Below are 19,878 nucleotides of genomic sequence, written 5' to 3' on the forward strand. Positions count from 1 at the left end.
GTATCTGCTTAAGCGCCGCTTTGTGGGTGTTTTAAGTAATTGGGTTGGCCTGTTCATGATACCTGGACAATGTCGAATACAGTTTTCCATTTCCTGTCAGTTTTATAAATTCATAAAACATTAATTTCAAATCCAGTTGAGTTGATTCAAGTTCCTAAATTCATCATATCTTCAGGCCTATTTAATAGCCAATTTTTATAATTATACATGAAGCTTTTCTATGTATCTTAGATTTAAATCTATATTTGATATATATAGGACTTATTTAGAAATTCCTAATCAATTGTGAGTTCATCCTACTCCAGTACAAAAATGTCTCTAAATTCTAATTTGACCTCAGAAATTTAATAAAATTTGGTTAACAATTTTCAGAGAATTGTATTAAAAGAGAACATAAAAATATAGCTTCCAAAAGAGAGAGTTTCCAATTTTTTGTCACAATAAACATGTTTTTCAACTGTCGAAAGAGGGTTTTTTCTGTGAAGCAAATAGCACAAACAAGATGCAAAAAATGTACTTTTGCAATTTTCATCATATTTTGCTACTTGCTTCACAGAAAACCCTACAAATAGTGAAAAATTGGCACAAAGTACAACACACATGAAGGTCAAATTTGAATTACTTTATTAAATCTAAAAAAATAATGAAGGATTTGGCACAGGTTCAAATTTGGCCATTTTGTGAAGGATTTTTTTTATAATTTGTGGTATTTCAAGTTTATATTTTGTCTTACGAACAAGGAGTTTCCAAAATAGTTCATGATAAGGTAAGCATGGCAATGGGTAAGGTATGGGTGGGTAGAGAAATACCATACCCATACCCGTGTAGTCAATGGGTACAAAATTCTACCCATACCCGTACCCTTTACCCGTACCCATACCCGACGGGTGCCCATACCCATTGGGTACCTAATGGGCCGGTAGATCAAATAGTACACAAGTTATTCATAATTTTACATTCATCCATAGCACATTTGACCAAACAAATATTTATCTCAACTCAATAACATATAAATGAGTACAAGACAATTATATATATATTCAAATTGACAATTGGTGACCATTTTAACATAGGTTCATAAGCTCATGGAACACTTCACCAAATAATATTGGACAAGTAAGATGTTAGTATAAATGGGCAGGGTATGGGTATATCCATGGGTACAAGGCTATACCTTTGCCCTACCCACGACTTAACAGGAAGGCTACGGGTACTATCCGTGGGTATAAAATTGTGCCCATACCCTACCCATGCGGGTATGGTATCCGCAGGTACCCGTACCCGTACACATGGGGCTCGGCTAGTCTGATGTAATGTTATCTGTACTTTGATGTGTATTTGTACCCACTATGTATTCCCATCTTTCTGTCGAAACTTGTTCTTAGTTTGTGGTACTGAAAGGTATGTGGTGTAATGCCATTTGTACTTTGATGTGTATCGGCACACACTATTCAAATTTGAGCCAAAATTGAAATTTATACTTTCATGTGTATTTATATTCCAATGCTTTCTCAAATATTATACACTTTAGGGGATCAATTCAAGTAATTTTGTGAAGTAGAACACATAGTCATGAAAATATGCTCCAAATGAGCTCCAAAGCTAGGTTAAATAGACCCATTTCTATGCAAGTTTTTTGACCTTATCTAAATGAGCCAAAAAAATTCATTGACATCTAGTGTGCAAATATAGGGTCCATGCCCAATATTAGATCTTTTGGAACAACTATGCCATGCTTAACCCCAAACCCTAGCTCATTTCCCTTGAAAACCCTACAACCTTGTTCATGATAGCTAAGTTTTATGAAGGCTTTTTCACGAAAATATCTGTTGGCCAAGTTTCTTATTTTTCCTAGCAACTTAGTCATATAAAATGATGATGCGCGAAAGTTTCACTTTTTATTTTCTTTAATTAGTTATGGTCAACCGTAGCCCTTGAAACCCTCTCAAAACCCGCACCCTTTCAGGACGTTGGATAGCTGTGCATGGATGGTTTGCATCCGGTGCTAGGGTTACGCATGGTCGATCCGCGAGTGGCTGGTTTTGTGACCTGATTGGCTGGATTTGGTGGGGTGCTCCATGGCTGGTTGTGCGACCTAATTGGCCGACAGGCTTGGAGAAGTGAGTGGCCCACCTGGTAGCGGCAGAAGAGGGACACAAGATGGTTTCCGTTGGATTTTACTTAAATCGGACAGATGAGAATTGGCCATACCATGACAACAGCTGACATCAGCTGATGTCGATGAACTTAGTGGGACCCTTGTGTTAGCTAATGTCAGCTGATGTCGGTGAGCAACGACTTGCCAAAAAGACCGCGACGCTAGCGCGGCGAGGCTATAGGGATCTTGAGGAGTTGCATGTTCAATGCGTTGTCTCACTCCACACTGATGGGAGGAAACATGGTGACCAAGGGTCCTCGGAGCTACATGGGCGATGACCTTAGGAGACGCGGACGATGCTCAGTGACAGACTGCTATGGTGCTCGAGAGGATGCGGAGGAAAGGGGCAAATGATCCTAGGCTAACCATACACATGATAGGGTGCTCGGGGGAGGTGTAGGACGGCCGTGGCCATCGAGTGCCTAGATACGGACTCGATGTACACCCACATGAGATGCACCCTATCCTACAACAGTTGGATCCGCTGACCGAGCAACACCTTCAGCGGGTCCATCCTGTCAACTCCGTCCCTCACGACGCCCACCAAGATGTCGATGAGAATTCCTATGTCCATCTTCTCCTCCTTGCTTACCTTGAGAGATGGCGTAGCAGCAACTCTCACTCTCAAGTACCGAGGAAGTCCAGTCAGAGAACCCGTATTCGAGACATCCTTGTAGTAAAACCAACTATCCTGCCAGCCCTTGACGAAATCTGGGAAGATCATCTTGGGGAAGGCACTCTGCCCCCTGAGTTGTATACCTATTCCACCACACTACTGGGTTATATTGGTCTTTGCCCCATCCAGCGAGTCCTTCTTCATGGTCATCGGCCAGCAAGTGAATATGTGCTTAAATAAACCCCAGTGTGGGTAACAACCAATGAAGTTCTCGCAAAGTGAGACGAATGCTGACAAATAGACTACACCATTCGGTGGAAGATGATGGAGCTGTGCCCCGAAGAAATCTAAAAAAGCATGGAAATACGGGTGGGCGGCATGGAGAAACCTCGCTCAACATGAGTGACGAGGAGGACATGCTCATCCGCCTGCGGCGTGGGCTCGATCTCGTCTACCTCCACCCGTCATCTGGAATCAGCCCCTCAGCGGCAAGCTCTAGCAGCCGCTTCTTCGTGACGCGCGATGGGATCCAGTCTCCCTGGGCTCGACCCACCGGCGGGCCAATGCTTGACATTGAGCCCTTCCCTGTCTTCTTCGCCTTCTCGAGCTTCGCCGCCGTGCCTTTCCCCATTTAGTCAGAGTGGTCTGGAGCACGGAGTGGAGGTGGAGAGACGTGGAGCAACAGAGTGAGCAGGGTGAAAAAGGGGATCTGCTCCCTTTACCTTAGCTATCCCGCTTTTTATACCGCGGGTAAATCCGCCTCGCGATCTCGAGCCGTTGATTCCTGGATGTAATGACGTCCGCTGCGATGACCGCCCATAGGAAATGGAGCACGTGGAGGATTTCTGGGGCAGAAATCGAGGCGTCGCGCCATACTTTCCCCAGTAGCGGCGGCGTAACTAGTTCCTCATGCACACACAAATATTCAAATCACGGGATTTCTGCTGTGAATCAACCCGATCGATTGCCTCTGATTGTTTTTCTCAGGAACACTAGTCACTCCGCCGATCTCCCTTCGAGGGTCACCGTGCACTCAGAAACGTAATCAAAACCGACTAAAGTCATCCTGAGGATTGCAATGGGATGAGCTCAGCTCTCTACGTATTAACTTGATCCTTTTTCTAGGCTCCAAGGCGCAAGTCTCATAAATTTGGACTCAGAGATGACCTATGCTTGCATTCCCCCGGGGAAATGAGTGGCGTCTCTCCGGGGAGTCGGCACACGCGCCGACACTAACACTCGGGTTTCATGGCATGTCGACATTCGGACCACTAGTAAATTTCTCCCTAGAGACATACGAATGCCACCAAATTTCTCCCAATAATCAACACATCCCGATCAGTTGGGAAACTCCTAGTCGAGAATCTGCTATGGTTTTGCTCGGATCACGTTATCACTTGGTGAAAGATTCTGAGTGCTCCTGAAGCACTCGGCCCGAATCAAGAGTTCATCATATTCGTCCTACGAAACCTCAACCGATTCAAGCGCTAATGATAGGGTCACCTACCAAGGGTAGGGCCATGGACCTGACATCCAGGGCTCACCAAGAGCCCCACACCAATAATGAAGGGGTTCCTAGACCACTGGTGCATTCGGATGCACACTACTGGATATCCACTCGGATATTATCCATCCACTCGGATGGTGCTAGCTCACTCGGAATTTCCACCACTAGTCGGCCTCGCCAATAAAACTGTGACACAGGAGGCGGAGAGGCGACGAGGGAGCTGCAACGTTCGAGAGGCTTAACGCTGGAGTTCAAGCGTAGTAATAGCGGCAGTTACCGGTAATGCCTGTAGTTACTCCCCCTTTTATCTTCCCTTATAATGTAGCATTAATGAGGGCTGTCGCACTCTATATAAGCCCCCCTCCGGCTCCATAACAAGGGTTGGCAACCCATTGTAATCAGACACCCCTAGAGAAAAACACAGCCTCCGAGCACCAAGACGTATGGCTTTTACCTCTCTGAGAGGGGCCTGAACTCGTAAATCTGAGTGTCACACCTATGTCGTAGCTAGATTCCGCCCCTGTTCATACTAGTACTCACTGTCAGTCTCACTACTGAAAGTGCGTTATATCGACTAGAGGGGGGTGAATAGGTGATTTTTATGAAATTCTTCACTGAGGGATTTGCCGGTGAGGAAATTCCTTAGCGAAGAACTACTAGCAGCGGAATAAGTACTCAAAAGTAAACATAACAGAATACAAACATAGTCATCATGATGAAATGAAGACAGGCACAGAGTACAGGAAGCGTAAGCACAGTATAACACAAGATGAAGACAAACGGACTGAAGAAATTGAACTGAGGAAATTGAGAAAGTCTTCAGTCAAAGTCTTCAAACACAGATATGAACAAGCACACAACACAATTATGAGGAAATGAAAGAGTTGAGGAAATAGAACCAGTAAGCTTGGTGAAGATAATGATTTGGTAGACCAGTTCCAACTGCTGTCTCAGTTGTACGTCTGGTTGGAGAGGCCGAGTATTTAAACTCGAGGACACACAGTCCCGGGCACCCAATACTAAACACGCAGCTTAGGACACCAAGTCCTCACCGTATTCTCCTTGAACTAAGGTCACACAGACCTTGTCCAATCACTCGTGGTAAGTCTTCAGGCGACTTCCAAACCTTCACAAACTTGGTCACTCGGCGATCCACAATTCCTCTTGGATGCTCTAGACGATGACCACAGTCTTCAAAGGTAATAAGCGTCGGATCCACGCAAGATTAATCTCTTCAGTGATGCTCAATCACTTGGGGTTTGTAGGTGTTTGGGTTTGGGTTTTTCCTCACTTGATGATTTTCTCTCAAAGTCCTCGGAGGATGGGTTGCTCTCAAATGAAAAGTGTCAGTTTCTCTCGAAGCAGCCAAGCAGCTAATGGTTGTAGGGGGCGGCTATTTATAGCCTAGGGAGCAGCCTAACATGATAAGACATAAATGCCCTTCAATGATATGACCGTTAGGTGGATAGATATTTTGGGACAGCTGACGCATAGCACAGCAACGGTCAGAATTTTGAGTAGCAAAATCCTCAGGGCTATCATGTTCCTCACTGTGTAGGCAATCCGCACTAGCGAATTCCTAACTCCTCAGTCAGAACAAATTCCTCAGAGACCAGAAGAACTTCATCTCTGTCACTGAAGAATATGACTGGACTGTATGAGATTGCCAATGGCTTCACTCGAAGGGATTGGTAGGTGTAGGATTTTGAGTTGAGCATCACATGGAAATTTTTCCTTAGTATTTCCTCGACCCCCTTTAACAGTATGGTGTTTCCTATGACTCAAGAAAGAGAAAATGAAACTACGAAAACAAAAGTCTTCACGCTTCATGTTCCTCGAATGAATACCAAGTCTTTAAGGTCACACCAATTTCTTCACTTTCAAAGTCTTCAGAAATCCAAAGTCTTCAGTCGAAGAACTTCATTTTTAGGGGTTGACTTTCTCTGTAAATATCAAACTCCTCATAGACTTATAGACCTGTGTACACTCACAAACGCATTAGTCCCTTAACCTATAAGTCTTCAATACACCAAAATCACTAAGGGGCACTAGATGCACTTACAATCTCCCCCTTTTTGGTGATTGATGGTAATATAGGTTAAGTTTTCAACGGGGATAAACATATGAAGTGTAAATACTGATATTGAGGAATTTGATTGCAAGATATAGAAGAAATCCCCTTGAAGTTGTGCATAGTGAGGAATTTGCTTTTGAAGCAATGCACACTTGAAGAGTTGAATCATGAAGATCTCCCCCTATATCTTGTAATTCATACATGCATTTGACATATAACAGTGAAGAATTTGAAATGCATGATGAAATATGGTGACTGATGTAATTCAGCATGCGTGCATTAGCTTATATGAGGAATAAGCATGCAGAAAAACATATCATAAGCATCAGAGCTTCATCGGGTTTAAGTTTACAACTCGATCCAATAAAGTCTCAGAAGAACGAGAGTTGTAACTTAAAAAGAAACGCCCATATAGAAAGACCCGCTTGAAGACTAACTCAAAATTCTCCCGCTTTGTCATCAAATGACCAAAAGGATCCAATATGAGGACTAACGCCCCTGAAGAATATCAAGTTGATGAAGGAGCGCCAGCGTTGTTGGGGTCGTTTGTCGTCGTAGGGCCTGCCGCAGTGTCGTCCAAGTCTTCATTCTCATCAGTGTCGCGCGATGAAGAATATGAGCTGGCCACCAGAGAAGGAACCTTGACCTTCTTGAATTTCTTCGATGGAGGTGCAGACCAGTAAAAATCTTCCTTGAGACCCATTCTCTTTAGATCTTCTTCACCATACAGATGTGACAGAATGGCCCAGGTGCGACCAAAGACTTCATGGAGGTAGTAATGGTTTTTCTTCACTACATTGTGTGTAGCAATCATGTTGTGAAGAAATGAACCAAACTGATGCTTAACCCATTTGTGATTTCGATCCACCTTCTGGTGAAGACTAAGCAGAAGCTCACGATCAGTCATCACACGAGGAGCAGTGGCTTGAGGAGTAGACTTGGGTGCATTGGCAGAGTCATGTGTGGCAGAGTCATCATTGGTGGAATAAGAGGCAGCTTCGCGAAACTGTCCATCCAATGGACGAATGCCTTCATCTATAACAGCTGGTGCCTTGCCCTTTTCATCAACTGAGGAATAGCTCTGCTTGAGGAATTCAATTGGGGGAAAGTAGCTGAGGTGATTCTGAAAATCAGCTTTGTAGTTGAGTGAAGACCTTGTCCTAAGGAATCTCATAATCCAAGGTGCATAAGGCTTCAGCTCAAACGGAGACAGTGGAACATTTTCCAGAGTCCTCATGAAGAAATCATGATAATTGACAGGAATGCCATGAACGATGTTGAATACCAGATTCTTCATGATGCCAACAATTTCCTCATCAGATGAGTCGTGGCCTTTGATAGGACTCATTGTCCTTGTAAGAATACGATAAACAGTTCTGGGCACATAGAGTAATTCCTTCACGAGGAATTTGGTTCATGGGCCTGACCTGGCTTCAAAGGTTTCATCAGAACCTGCATGTAGTGATTTGTAAGCTCAGGTTCACTGTAGATGCAACGAGCTTATTCAAGGGGAGGACGGAGTGGTAAGGCACAAAGCAATTCAGAAGCTGGTGTTGTGTAGTGAGTGGTCTCAGTCATCCAGTCTAGCACACATGAATTCACATCTTTAGAATCTCCTGTGATGTGCAATGTTACATAAAATTGAAGAATCAGTTCTTCATTCCAATCACAGATGTCAGAGCAAAAGTTTAACAGTCCAGCGCCGTGAAGAACACTGAGGACTGGCACGAAACATGGCAGAGATTCCATATCCACATGAGGAATCTGCTCATGATAGAAGATTTTCTCTTTGTTGAACATCACTGAGGAATAGAAATTGGCTTGACTAGCAGTCCAGAAACGCCTCTTCCTTATACGAGCAGAATCATATGTGTTGAAGTCTTCGAAGAATACGTGCTCGCCAAAGAAATCATCAGCCTTGAACTTTTTCTTGCGTGAGAATGGATCCTTTGGCTTGGGCAGAGGAGTGTCAGTGAGTTGCATCACGACCTCGGGAATCGCAATCTCAGGTTCTTCAGGCTGAGGAATTTCTGGTTCCTCTTCAATGGTAGTCTGTGTCTTTAGATGTTCAGCACCAGCAGTTTCTTCAGCACTAGTGGCTGGAATTTCTTCACGTACAGATGAAGTGGGGTGAGTTTCTTCAGAGCCCATTTGAACAGTTTGTGCAGGGGATTGAGATATTTGCTGCAACGGTGTGAACATTGGAGAGTTTGGATGCTGACTTTCCCAGAATTCATCACTGATCACTGGTGTGGAGCAGCCAACGTCCACATCTTCATCTTCCATTTCTTCAACGCCAGCCTCTTCAGCTGTGAACTGAGGCATAGGCGAGGAGATAACAGGTGTTGAAGGGATCGTATCCACTTTAATTTCTTCATCAATCTGCTCTGACGAAATAGCAGAATGATTTTCTTCATCGGATCCACTAGGGATCTCATATTCTTCACCAAAAGGAACAAGGTCCTTCGATGGCATGGTTGAGATCGGAACAGCATCAATGGGATTAGCAAATGAACTGGTCAAAGGCTTCATCTTCTTTGTAGCTGAAGAATCTGAAGTAGCTGATGCTTTCCTTTTCTTCACTACTGCACGCTCTGCAGCCTTGGTCTTCTTCACATCTGATGCAGATGGAAGGATTGGAGTTGGTGTTGGCGCAGGAGAAGCAGAGGAATCTGGTTGATTTTCTTCAGGAACAACTGATGCAGTTGCCCTGATTTCTTCAGTTTCTTCAGGCGCACCACTAGTGGATGCCCTGGCAATTTCTTCAGCGGCTGGAATGCAGTCATCAGCCTTGGAACTCACATTTTCTTCAGCAGCCTGATTTTCATCAGCGGTGCTGGCATGTTCTTTAGTCGGCTGAGCAGATGCTTCAGCCTGAGGAATTTCTTGTTGCGTTGGGGCAGAAACATTTGAAGTGAACTGTTCAGTTATCTTTACAAATCTGACTTTGGCTCCTTGCCAATCAGCATAGTAGGCTTTGAAGTCATCGCTGAGGGTTTTGATTTCAGATTGGATTTTTACAAGTTCATCAGTTGTCATAGTGACAACGTTGTTCTTCAGAAATTTCTCCTTCTTGTATTGCGCTTTCTTGATCTGCCTGGGCTTCTCATATTTCCATTTTTCTTCTTGGATGAAATGGGTCAGCATGTGACTTTGGCCAGGAGTCAGCTTGAAATCAGGCATGGGAGTGTTGGGGTTCTTGTGCCAAACGTCAATGTATTCGAGGATCAACTTGTGATCCAAATGCAGTGGCACATTTGTTCCCTTGGCTCTAGCGGCCCTGACTTTCCTATCTCTTATGATTTCAGCAAGTTCATCATCATCAGCTTCGTCTTCTTCATACGGCACTTGGAAGGCGACTTGCTTCTTCTGAGGACTAGGGCGAGGACCTCGTCCAGCAGTGGCCTTTGTTTTCAGTAGAGAGGGCCCCATTGAGGAATTTGGTGCAGCTGAGGAACTAGCTGAAGCTCCTAAGGCAATTGAGATGCCAGTAGTCCTTTGACACGTGGCGAGATGCACAGCTGCAGAGGACTTTGTCGGAGCGGCCGAAGACTTTGGCGGAGGAGCTGAGGACTTTTGAGGAATAGGAGCAGCATGAGGAATTTCCCGTGAGGGCTTTGAGGATTCTGGCCGTGAGGGCATTGATGAGGAACTTGGCCTTGAGGGCACTGTTGGTGAAGCACTTGGCTTGCGCGCAGGCTTCTTTGACATAGCCTTCTTCGGCTTTACAGCAGAGGCCTCAGCAGAGGCATGAGCAGCAGCAGAGTCTTCATTGAATTTCCTCACTACTTCTCTGGCTTGCTTAGCCAACTTGGCTTGGCGCTTGGCCCATTCATCAGGATAATCCTCACCGTGCTTGAGGCTGGTGGGATCAACTATTTGGCCAGGTGCCAATGGAGATCTTGGGCCTAGAGGATTGAGTGTGAATTTCTTCATGTACTTGGGAGTAACATACCTGTACTCCCTCCACTCTTGCCCATCTCCTCTCTATCTTCTGAATGCGCACCTTGCGCTGATTTTTGTCTTCCTCAGGAGGTGTGTAGTACCCAGCATATATATCATTAGGGATCTCAAACGCAGTGTTGACCTCAGCCATCTTTCCTCCTTTCTGTGGCTTCTTACCGTCAGCCATTTTCTTCAGTTGAGGAATTTGAACAATTGAATTCTCTAAAGAAGTATGCAACTTTTCTTCGAGGAACGCTGCAAATGAGTTAAGTTGATGAGAACCTAGTGATTCAGTAGCTGACATGAGTACCTGTGAATAGAGTATAGTTGCGAGGAATTTGGAGAGGTCATATGCGTTCTTAGAAGGTTTTGTAAAAAGAACAAGTTTAAGGAATTTGACCAGATGAGTCTTGAAGAATTTCACTAAGCGTTCTTTGTCTTAGGTTCCAGAGATGTGTAGATCAAAAATCCACACATTTGAGATATCTAGAAGAAAACGATAGCTTAGAGAAACAAATCAAGAACAGATGATATGTGAGGTGTTTTAGTGTGTGAAGATATGAAGAAAAACACCTTTGAAGATTTTGTAGATAATCATTTGAATCAATGAGGGTAGTAAAATTAACTTTTAATTACCCTGGATGAAGAACACGATGAATAGTGAGGTGGAGAGGTGAAGTTCGTCTGTGTAGATCTTCCACGCTCTAACTCGGCGGAGGAAGACAGCTACAGCGACGGCGGAGTGAATATTTCCGCGGCCGTCGCGAGTACGGTGGCGACGAGGTCGAGGCAGTGAAGCTCTTCCTCACCGGCGGCGCTAGGGTTTGAGAAGCTCGAGCTGGAGAGAGGTCGAGCGGAGTAAAAGAAGTGAGGAAGGGGAAGAGGGGTATTTATAGCCACGGTGAAAAACTGTTCGCCCGAAGAAATTGGACGAATGTGCCCCTGACCCTTCTCATTCGCATGACATGTGTCACCCACGTACTGAGAGGTGGAGATCGTGTGCGATCGTGGGTGAAAGGATAAGTGTATCGTGGGATGCGGAACGGTTTGAGCGGCAAAGCCGAAAATTTAGATAAGATAGGTTTTAGAGTTCCGTTCGCAATTTCTTCAGCTGATAAGGACATAGTGAAGATTTTGAACGAGTTTCAATAGAACGCACATGAAAAATTTGTGAACAGATTGGGTTGAGTATAGCATAGAGGGGGAAAGGGTCCGATCACATTCACTTAGCAGAAAAACTAACTTGAAGAATTAGCAATAAGTGAATGCTGTAGAGGACATAAACTCATATATATATATATATATATATATATATATATATATAGCCAATGAAGAAAAACGATGGAAACAGTGAAGACAATGCAAAGATGAAGATTATGAACAACTGAGGAATTTAAACTTTTGGTGGTGGCGTGACCCACCGTATAAGAATGATGATTTCAGACACCACATACAATTATCGTAGGGTTCTGAGAATCAAATTCTTCGTTAATTTCTTCACACTAAGAGTGTTATTCTTCATTGATTGAAGAAAAACATTTCGTCATGTGTTGCACATCTAAGTTATCAATTTTGCATAAGTGTTAGGATGAGTGTCCTTTTCAGAGAACATTCGAAGATTCTACGATATTTAGCTCACACTGCAACTTGCTAAATCTCTTCTCATCCAAGGGCTTTGTGAAGATATCGGCTAGCTGTTCTTCAGTCTTCACATGCTCAATAGAAATGTCGCCCTTCAACACATGATCACGAGGAAAATGATGACGAATCTGAATGTGCTTAGTCTTTGAGTGCTGAACTGGGTTGTGAGCAATCTTGATGGCACTCTCATTGCCACATAAGAGAGGCACATTCTTCATGTTGACGCCGTAGTCCTTGAGAGTTCGCTTCATCCATAGCAATTGAGCACAGCAAGAACTAGCGGCAATGCACTCAGCTTCAGTAGTAGATAGTGATACGCAGTTCTGTTTCTTCGAGGACCAACAGACCAAAGATCGTCCGAGGAAATGACATGTACCAGATGTTGACTTGCAGTCCACATGATCACCAGCATAGTCAGAGTCAGAATATCCAATTAGATCAAAAGCCGAGCCCTTGGGGTACCATAATCCAAGTGTTGATGTGTGAGCTAGATATCGAAGAATATGCTTCACGGCCTTATGGTGTGATTCCTTCGGTGAAGCTTGAAATCGGGCACACATGCAAACACTAAGCATTATATCTGGCCTAGATGCACATAAGTACAATAAAGAGCCAATCATGGAGCGGTATACCTTATGATCGAAGTCAATACCATTTTCATCAGTGCACAGATGGCCATTTGTGGGCATAGGAATTTTGACGCCTTTGCAATCTTGCATGCCGAATTTCCTCAGTACATCCTTGAGGTATTTCTCCTGATTTATGAATATGCCATTGCGTTGTTGACGAATTTGAAGACCTAAGAATAATTTCAACTCTCCCATCATAGACATTTGATATTCTTCACTCATCATATAGGCAAATTCGTCATTATAACGTTGGTCAGTACAGTCAAAGATAATATCATCAACATATATTTAGCACACAAACAATTCACCATCATAAGATTTAGTGAAAAGAGTAGGGTCGAGTGAACCGGGTTTGATGCCTTTCTTCATGAAGAATTCCTTCAATGTGTCATACCACGCCCGTGGGGCCTGCTTGAGGCCATAGAGGGCCTTGTTGAGTCTGAAGATTTTGTCAGGATTCTTCGGATCTTCAAAACCTGGGGGTTGAGCAACATATACTTCTTCCTTAAGCTTACCATTGAGGAATGCACTTTTCACATCCATTTGATATAAAGTGATATCATGATGATTAGCATAAGCAAGTAATATGCGAATAGCCTCAAGTCTAGCAACAGGTGCAAAAGTTTCATCGAAGTCAATTCCTTCAACCTGTGTGTAGCCTTGTGCTACAAGCCATGCCTTATTCCTCACCACAAGGCCATTTTCATCATGCTTGTTGCGGTAGATCCACTTTGTGCCAATGATATTGTGCTTGCGAGGATCTGGACGTTTGACCAGTTCTCAGACATTGTTGAGCTCGAACTGATGTAATTCTTCTTGCATGGCCCGAATCCACTCAGGCTCCAGAAATGCTTCATCTACCTTAGTGGGCTCTGTGATAGAGACAAAAGCATAGTGCCGACAAAAGTTAGATAAATGTGAAGCTTTTGAGCGTGTGAGAGGACCTGGCGCTTTGATGTCATTGATGATCTTTTCACCTTGCACTTCTTTTTCAATGCGAGGATGAGCTGGTTGTCGTTGAGGAATTTGATCAGCATTCTCTTCAGCACCATTTTCATCAGTATTTTCTTCAAGTGCATTAGCTCGACGTTCTTCATGTTCTGGAATGAATTCTTCAGCAGATTCTTCAGTAGGAATGACATCCTCAGTAGCCTTGAACTTTATAGTTTCCTCACACTACTAGGAAAAGGACTAAAGATAGGATTGACACTAATGGCGCACCAGAGAAGTGGTGCGCCACTACTATATACTAATGGCGCACCTGGTGGAGATACGCCATTAGTGTGGAAGACACTAATGGCGCACCAGGCAAAAGGTGCGCCACTAGTAAAACAATTTTTTTTTCATTTTTTCAAATATACTAATGGCGCATCCTGGCAAAGTGCGCCATTAGTAGTTAGAACTACTAATGGCGTACCGGCGACAGAGTGCGCCAGTAATTTTTTTTACTTTTTGGCAAAAAAACATTCTAATGGCGCACCGCTGCTGGGTGCGCCATTAGTAAGCTTCCCCCCCACTCCACCTATTCCCCTCCCTCCCTTCCTCCCCACTCGACCTAACTGTACGCCCCCTCCGCCCCAACCGTACGCCGCCGCTGCCGCGCCTGCACGCCCCCTCCGCCCCCTCCGTCCCCTGGCGCCGCCGCCCCGACCCCCGCCCCCGCGCCCCCACGCCCCCTCCGTCCCCTGCCGCCGCCGCCCCGACCCCCGACCCCCGCGCCCCACGCCCCCTCCGTCCCCTCCGTCCCCTGTCGTCCCCTGCCGCCGCCGCCCCGTCCCCACCGATCTCCGTCCGTCGACCATGGGAGCCGGGCAAGACCTGGAGGCCGGCGCCGGCGACGACGGCAAGAAGAAGATGGCCCACTCCTCCTCCTCCGGCCCACTCCCGCCGTCGGAGCCGCCGCACCTGCGGGGCCAGGACCCCGCCCAGTACCAGTACGACACTTTCCACCCCTCTGCCCCCCACCCCGACGTCCGCTACCAGGCCACCCCAGGTACAGTTCCTCGCATACTCTTGCTTACCTCCGATGCTTATGTTTGGTATGTTGTCATCCTCTGCGACCTCGTCATCCTCTGGTAATCAATCCATCCCTTCCAAAAGATAAAGATAAAATGGAAATATCAGAGGATATGCCTCTACCTGAAAATGTACCACTCTGTTGCACGATGGAGCTCAATGCATCAATCTGTACTAGCTCAACACCTCAAGCTTTGCGTGCTAAATTTCTATGGCTGCTTGATTAGTTTTTGTGTGCTCTGCATCTGCATAGCCATGGAGCGGCTCTGCGCCTCTTTGCTTTGGTTTGGTTTGGTCACCATATATGCATCCAAGCAAGTATTTATCATATGTTTGGGTGGACGATGGTACAGGCTTTCAGCAAGATAGAACCCCATAAATAAGATTAGCATTCAGCTTAACTATGCACGATGAGCGTGGGCGTGCTCATGTTGCTGCTATATATGCTTTGTCTGCTGTGTGCGGTTTCTCGGATGTCATTCTCATCTATGCACTTCCATTCAGCTATCTGTACCATGTGGTTAATACATATAATTATCATCGATTCACCTCTATTAAGTTATTACCATGGGGCAGCTCTGCGCCTGTTTGGTTTGGTCACCACATATGCATCGAAGCAAGTATTTATCATATGATTGGGTTGATGATGGTACAGGCTTTGAGCAAGAGAGAACCCCATAAATTCTAGGAGTGGCATGTTGGATTGAATTTGCCAGTTTCATTTGTTTAGTAGTAGATGCAGCATGTATTGTGCTCCTCTCGGCTTGGTCATACTAGTAGATGTCATCTCCACTTTCTTCACCCATATGAATAAGCTATGTGAACTCCTATGTTGCTTAAGTACATGCTGGTCTAATTGATGCGGTCTCTGTGCAATGTTTTTATCCTCTGCTCGCTGAAAGTTTAACTCTTTGTTGCTGCTAGTAGTGGATTTGCTCCAAATTACAACTCCCAGAAAAATTTGGAAATTTCTTATCGTTTTTTGGTCATTTTTGGGAATTTACTGTCAACCTAGGTGCATTTACAAATTTAGTTATTAATTGACTATCATATTTTGAAGTAAATGACTATCTTGATGTCGTGTCCTGATTACTGTTATTAATTGTAATGTACTGATATTACATTATCAATTGTAATGTGAGAAATCTACTCTTCCTTGTTTGGTCATATCTGTTGAATAAAGCCAAGTCTTCAGTAGCTAGTGTTTATTTCTTCAGTTTCGTCAGTTTCATCCGTTTCGTCAGTAGTAGTTTGAGATTGTTTTCTGTCAATGAGTTTAGCTCGAGTTAGTTAGCGCCAAGAGCGAGTCTGGCTCCCCCTCTGATCGCTCGTGGGATGGCACGAGCGCCACGATCGGTGGTGCCGCGTAGTTAGGGGCCATGAGCCCGTTTCCTTTTCTGTACTGGAGAACCAGTACAGCAAACACAGGCCATTTTAGGGGCCATGATCTTCATCCGCGTAGTTAGCGGTATTTTTTAGAACACTTTTTTGATCCTGTTGTAGCAGCAAAACTTGTCAAACAACATATTGAATTATTGGATGAAAGCGAGGAGGAGGATGACCACGATGAAACTATGATGCAATATGGTAGTGATGATGAAGATCACACTGGTCACAATATTGGTGATGATGACGAGTAGTTCTTATTATCTTCTGTGTTCACGTCTCTAGATTTTATCTCATGTGTTCACATCTGTCTTAATACCTTGCCTTGCCTTGTTCGGTTCTAGTGCATAAAGGTCTATGGTCAATTGATATTTTGTGCTTCCACTACAGAAAGGTCTATGGTATATTTTGTCTGTCCTTTTCAAGTAAAGAAATCTAAATGTTATCTGTATAATACCTTGACTTGTTTGGTTGTATCGGTTATACCTGTATGTTGTCCAGTTGGTTTGTTAGGTTTGATAGCATAGAAGAAATAGACAGGGTACTCCATATGTTTTATGATCTGTTGTAAGGGTACTAATTGGTCTCTTCTGCTGCTTATCAGAGATGGCGGGAAGCAGCCACCGCCGCTCTGCAACACCGCAGTACGAGTTGGATGCTTCCGAGTTCTTCACTATCATACTTGGGACTTCAGTATCATCCATGACGCAGGTATATAAAACAAGAGATCTCCCCTTCACCCATCTCATTATGATATCTGTTGTTTGCCTACATCACTCATTGTCCCAAACTGCAGAGGCTGCCTGACAGTTTTATGAACATGCTAATGGGTGAAGATCCACCAAATAATGTGTCAGTTTCTCTCGGAGCAGCCAACCAGCTAGTGGTTGTAGGGGGGCGGCTATTTATAGCCTAGGGAGCAACCCGACATGATAAGACATAAATGCCCTTCAATGATATGACCGCTACGTGGATAGATATTTTGGGACAGCTGGCGCATAGCACAGCAACGGTCAGAATTTTGAGTAGCAAAATCCTCAGGGCTATCATGTTCCTCACTGTGTAGGCAATCCGCACTGCGAATTCCTAACTCCCCAGTCAGAACAAATTTCGCAGAGACCAGAAGAACTTCGTCTCTGTCACTGAAGAATATGACTGGACTGTATGAGATTTCCAATGGCTTCACTCGAAGGGATTGGTAGGTGTAGGATTTTGAGTTGAGCATCACATGGAAATTTTTCCTTATTATTTCCTCGACCCCCTTTAACAGTACGGTGTTTCCTATGACTCAAGAAAGAGAAAATGAAACTATGAAAACAAAAGTCTTCACGCTTCATGTTCCTCGAATGAATACCAAGTTTTCAAGGTCACACCAATTTCTTCACTTTCAAAGTCTTCAGAAAGTCTTCAGAAATCCAAAGTCTTCAGTCGAAGAACTTCATTTTTAGGGGTCGAATTTCTCTGTAAATATCAAACTCCTCATAGACTTATAGACCTGTGTACACTCACAAACGCATTAGTCCCTTAACCTATAAGTCTTCAATACACCAAAATCACTAAGGGGCACTAGATGCACTTACAATTACCATGACAACTGCCGTGGCTGATTTTTTTTGGCCCAGAAAAAATGCTTAGCAGCATGTAGGAAGAAGGGAATGCGGCCGATGTCTTCACCACTTAGCAGTGTGCAAGACAGACAACAAATACAACTAGAGTTGTTGACATTTAGTAGAGCCTATACGAATGCACGCCACTATAGCGAAGCACTTAGTAGCATCCGCATGGACAACACTGCTAGTTTGCTAGTCTCTAGCCGCGGGTGGTGCGCACGCTGGTACCGGTTTGCTACCAGCGGCGTCGCACTAGCGGTGTCTTGTAAGAACACTACTAGAGGGCAATGTTGGATGCCGCTAATTAGGGGTTTCCTAACTAGTGTATGGAAGATAGGAGTCACCAATGCACTCAACAATATGGAGAATATAACTGAAATAAACTTCATAAAATATGTTTCCTCTTAATTTCCTTGTCATTAATCATGAAAACCCAGTGGGGGCCTAAGATTCACTTTTAACTCTCACATGGTGAGCATGCCCGGCGGGGGCACAAACATGTCAATGACAATATTGATGGTCTTCAATTTGTAGCCGATACATGAATACCCTATGGCAGATGGTGGCACAACAACTAGGCTTGGTGTTGCGTAGAAGACCAGGTCGACGCCAGGCAACACAACATGAAAGTGCCAAATGTTTCATGCACTTTCTTTACCATGTATCGTGTGCTCTTAGTGAATTTGGAAAATCTGACATTTCTGATCGAACTATCCCTTATTGATTAAATGGGGTATGGGAGTTGGATCGCAGAACTAACAAGCTTTGGAACAATAATTGTAAAAGTGGTAATAAATGGCAGTAATGGTTATTGGGACTAGAATCGCCACACTGCGAACATGGCAAGCTTCTCATGGAATGGAGTGACGCTCCATGTGAGTTTTGTGTCAAATTTTCAAAAAAACTGGAAGTGGGAGATGTTGGTTTGTGAATTTAGGTCAAACAAAACAAAAATTATCATCAAACCCATCTAAATATTTTGAGCTGGTGTAGAAGAAAATGTTTTGAAGCTATAAGTTACATACATTTTGAGTAGGCCCCATGAAGTACTAGAAAAAATCATCTGCTTTTGACATAGGTTGGCTTGTGCTTGATAGCATAGTACTATGTAAACCAAAGTATTAAAAACTATAGTAATTTTGCCTATAGGTATGAGATACCATGGTTTTACTAAAACGGAGTATTTTGGAGTATCCACAATACATAGAACCTGTTTGGTTGTTGCCCCACAACGCTGTAAATTGTGCTGTCTAGCCATTGCATTTAAGGCTCAGCAACTCTGTTTTAAAAAAAAAAGAGGTATGGGGTTCTTTTTTTATGCGGAGAAAAAACTACGGTTTTCCCAATATTACCGTTTTAAAATCACAGTTGTTAGGGGCAACCAAACAAATCATTGTAAATAAAACTATGGTTATCTCAAAAACTGCAGTATTATCAAAATACTTAGAAAATACTTTGCTATCGAACGGGGCCCTAGGGGGTGAGAGTACATGGTTGGATCTCCGAATAGAGAATTAGACTTTGGAGGGGTGTTCAAGAAAAAAATGATAATAGATGTTGATAGGGCTTCAAAACAATACTTTTGTGATGCAGAACCAGAGGTGGTGCCATTCTCAACCATATTCCACGAATCAACTGAAGACAGCTAGAAAAAACAAAAAGAGAAAATAAAAATAAAATACAGTAAATTCCTACCTAAAATCATTCTCACATTTATTTAGGGTATTATGGCAGACATAACACCCCAATTCAACTTGTAGATTCAATATATGCATTTTAACATATGCATTTGCATATTTTTCAACATGTAATTAATGTTCTCTCGAATCATTTGGCTACAATCCCAATCCTTGATCAACGGCCACAAAGCATGTCTCTCAACGAATCTGGTGTGAACAAATTGAAGTGGTTCACCAGAGAATTTTATGTAAAAGATGTTTTTCTGCGGAGTGACTTAGATGGCTAACTAATATTTAATAGTTTCATATATACGGGCGTATCACGTGATTTTACTTGATAGTGATGTACTTTTTACAGTGCAATAACATATGGTTATTTGCATTTTTATTAGGGTGTCGCTAGGTATAAGTGGACTGAGACTTAACCAAGTCCCAAGTCTCACAAGTGACGCGCGTAAAATGTAAGAAAGAAAGAAAAAACTACAAGCAAAAATTTGCACATCTCTTAATCTAAGATCTGACAAACATAGTTTTTTTGTGAGATTCATAAATATAACATTGACTGAGACATAACTCGACTGAGATTTAGCAACACTGTTTTATTATTAATTGCATGT

Source organism: Triticum urartu, chromosome 7A (assembly GCF_056163025.1).
Source record: "Triticum urartu cultivar PI428250 chromosome 7A, HENAU_Tu73, whole genome shotgun sequence".
Lineage (NCBI taxonomy): Eukaryota > Viridiplantae > Streptophyta > Magnoliopsida > Poales > Poaceae > Triticum > Triticum urartu.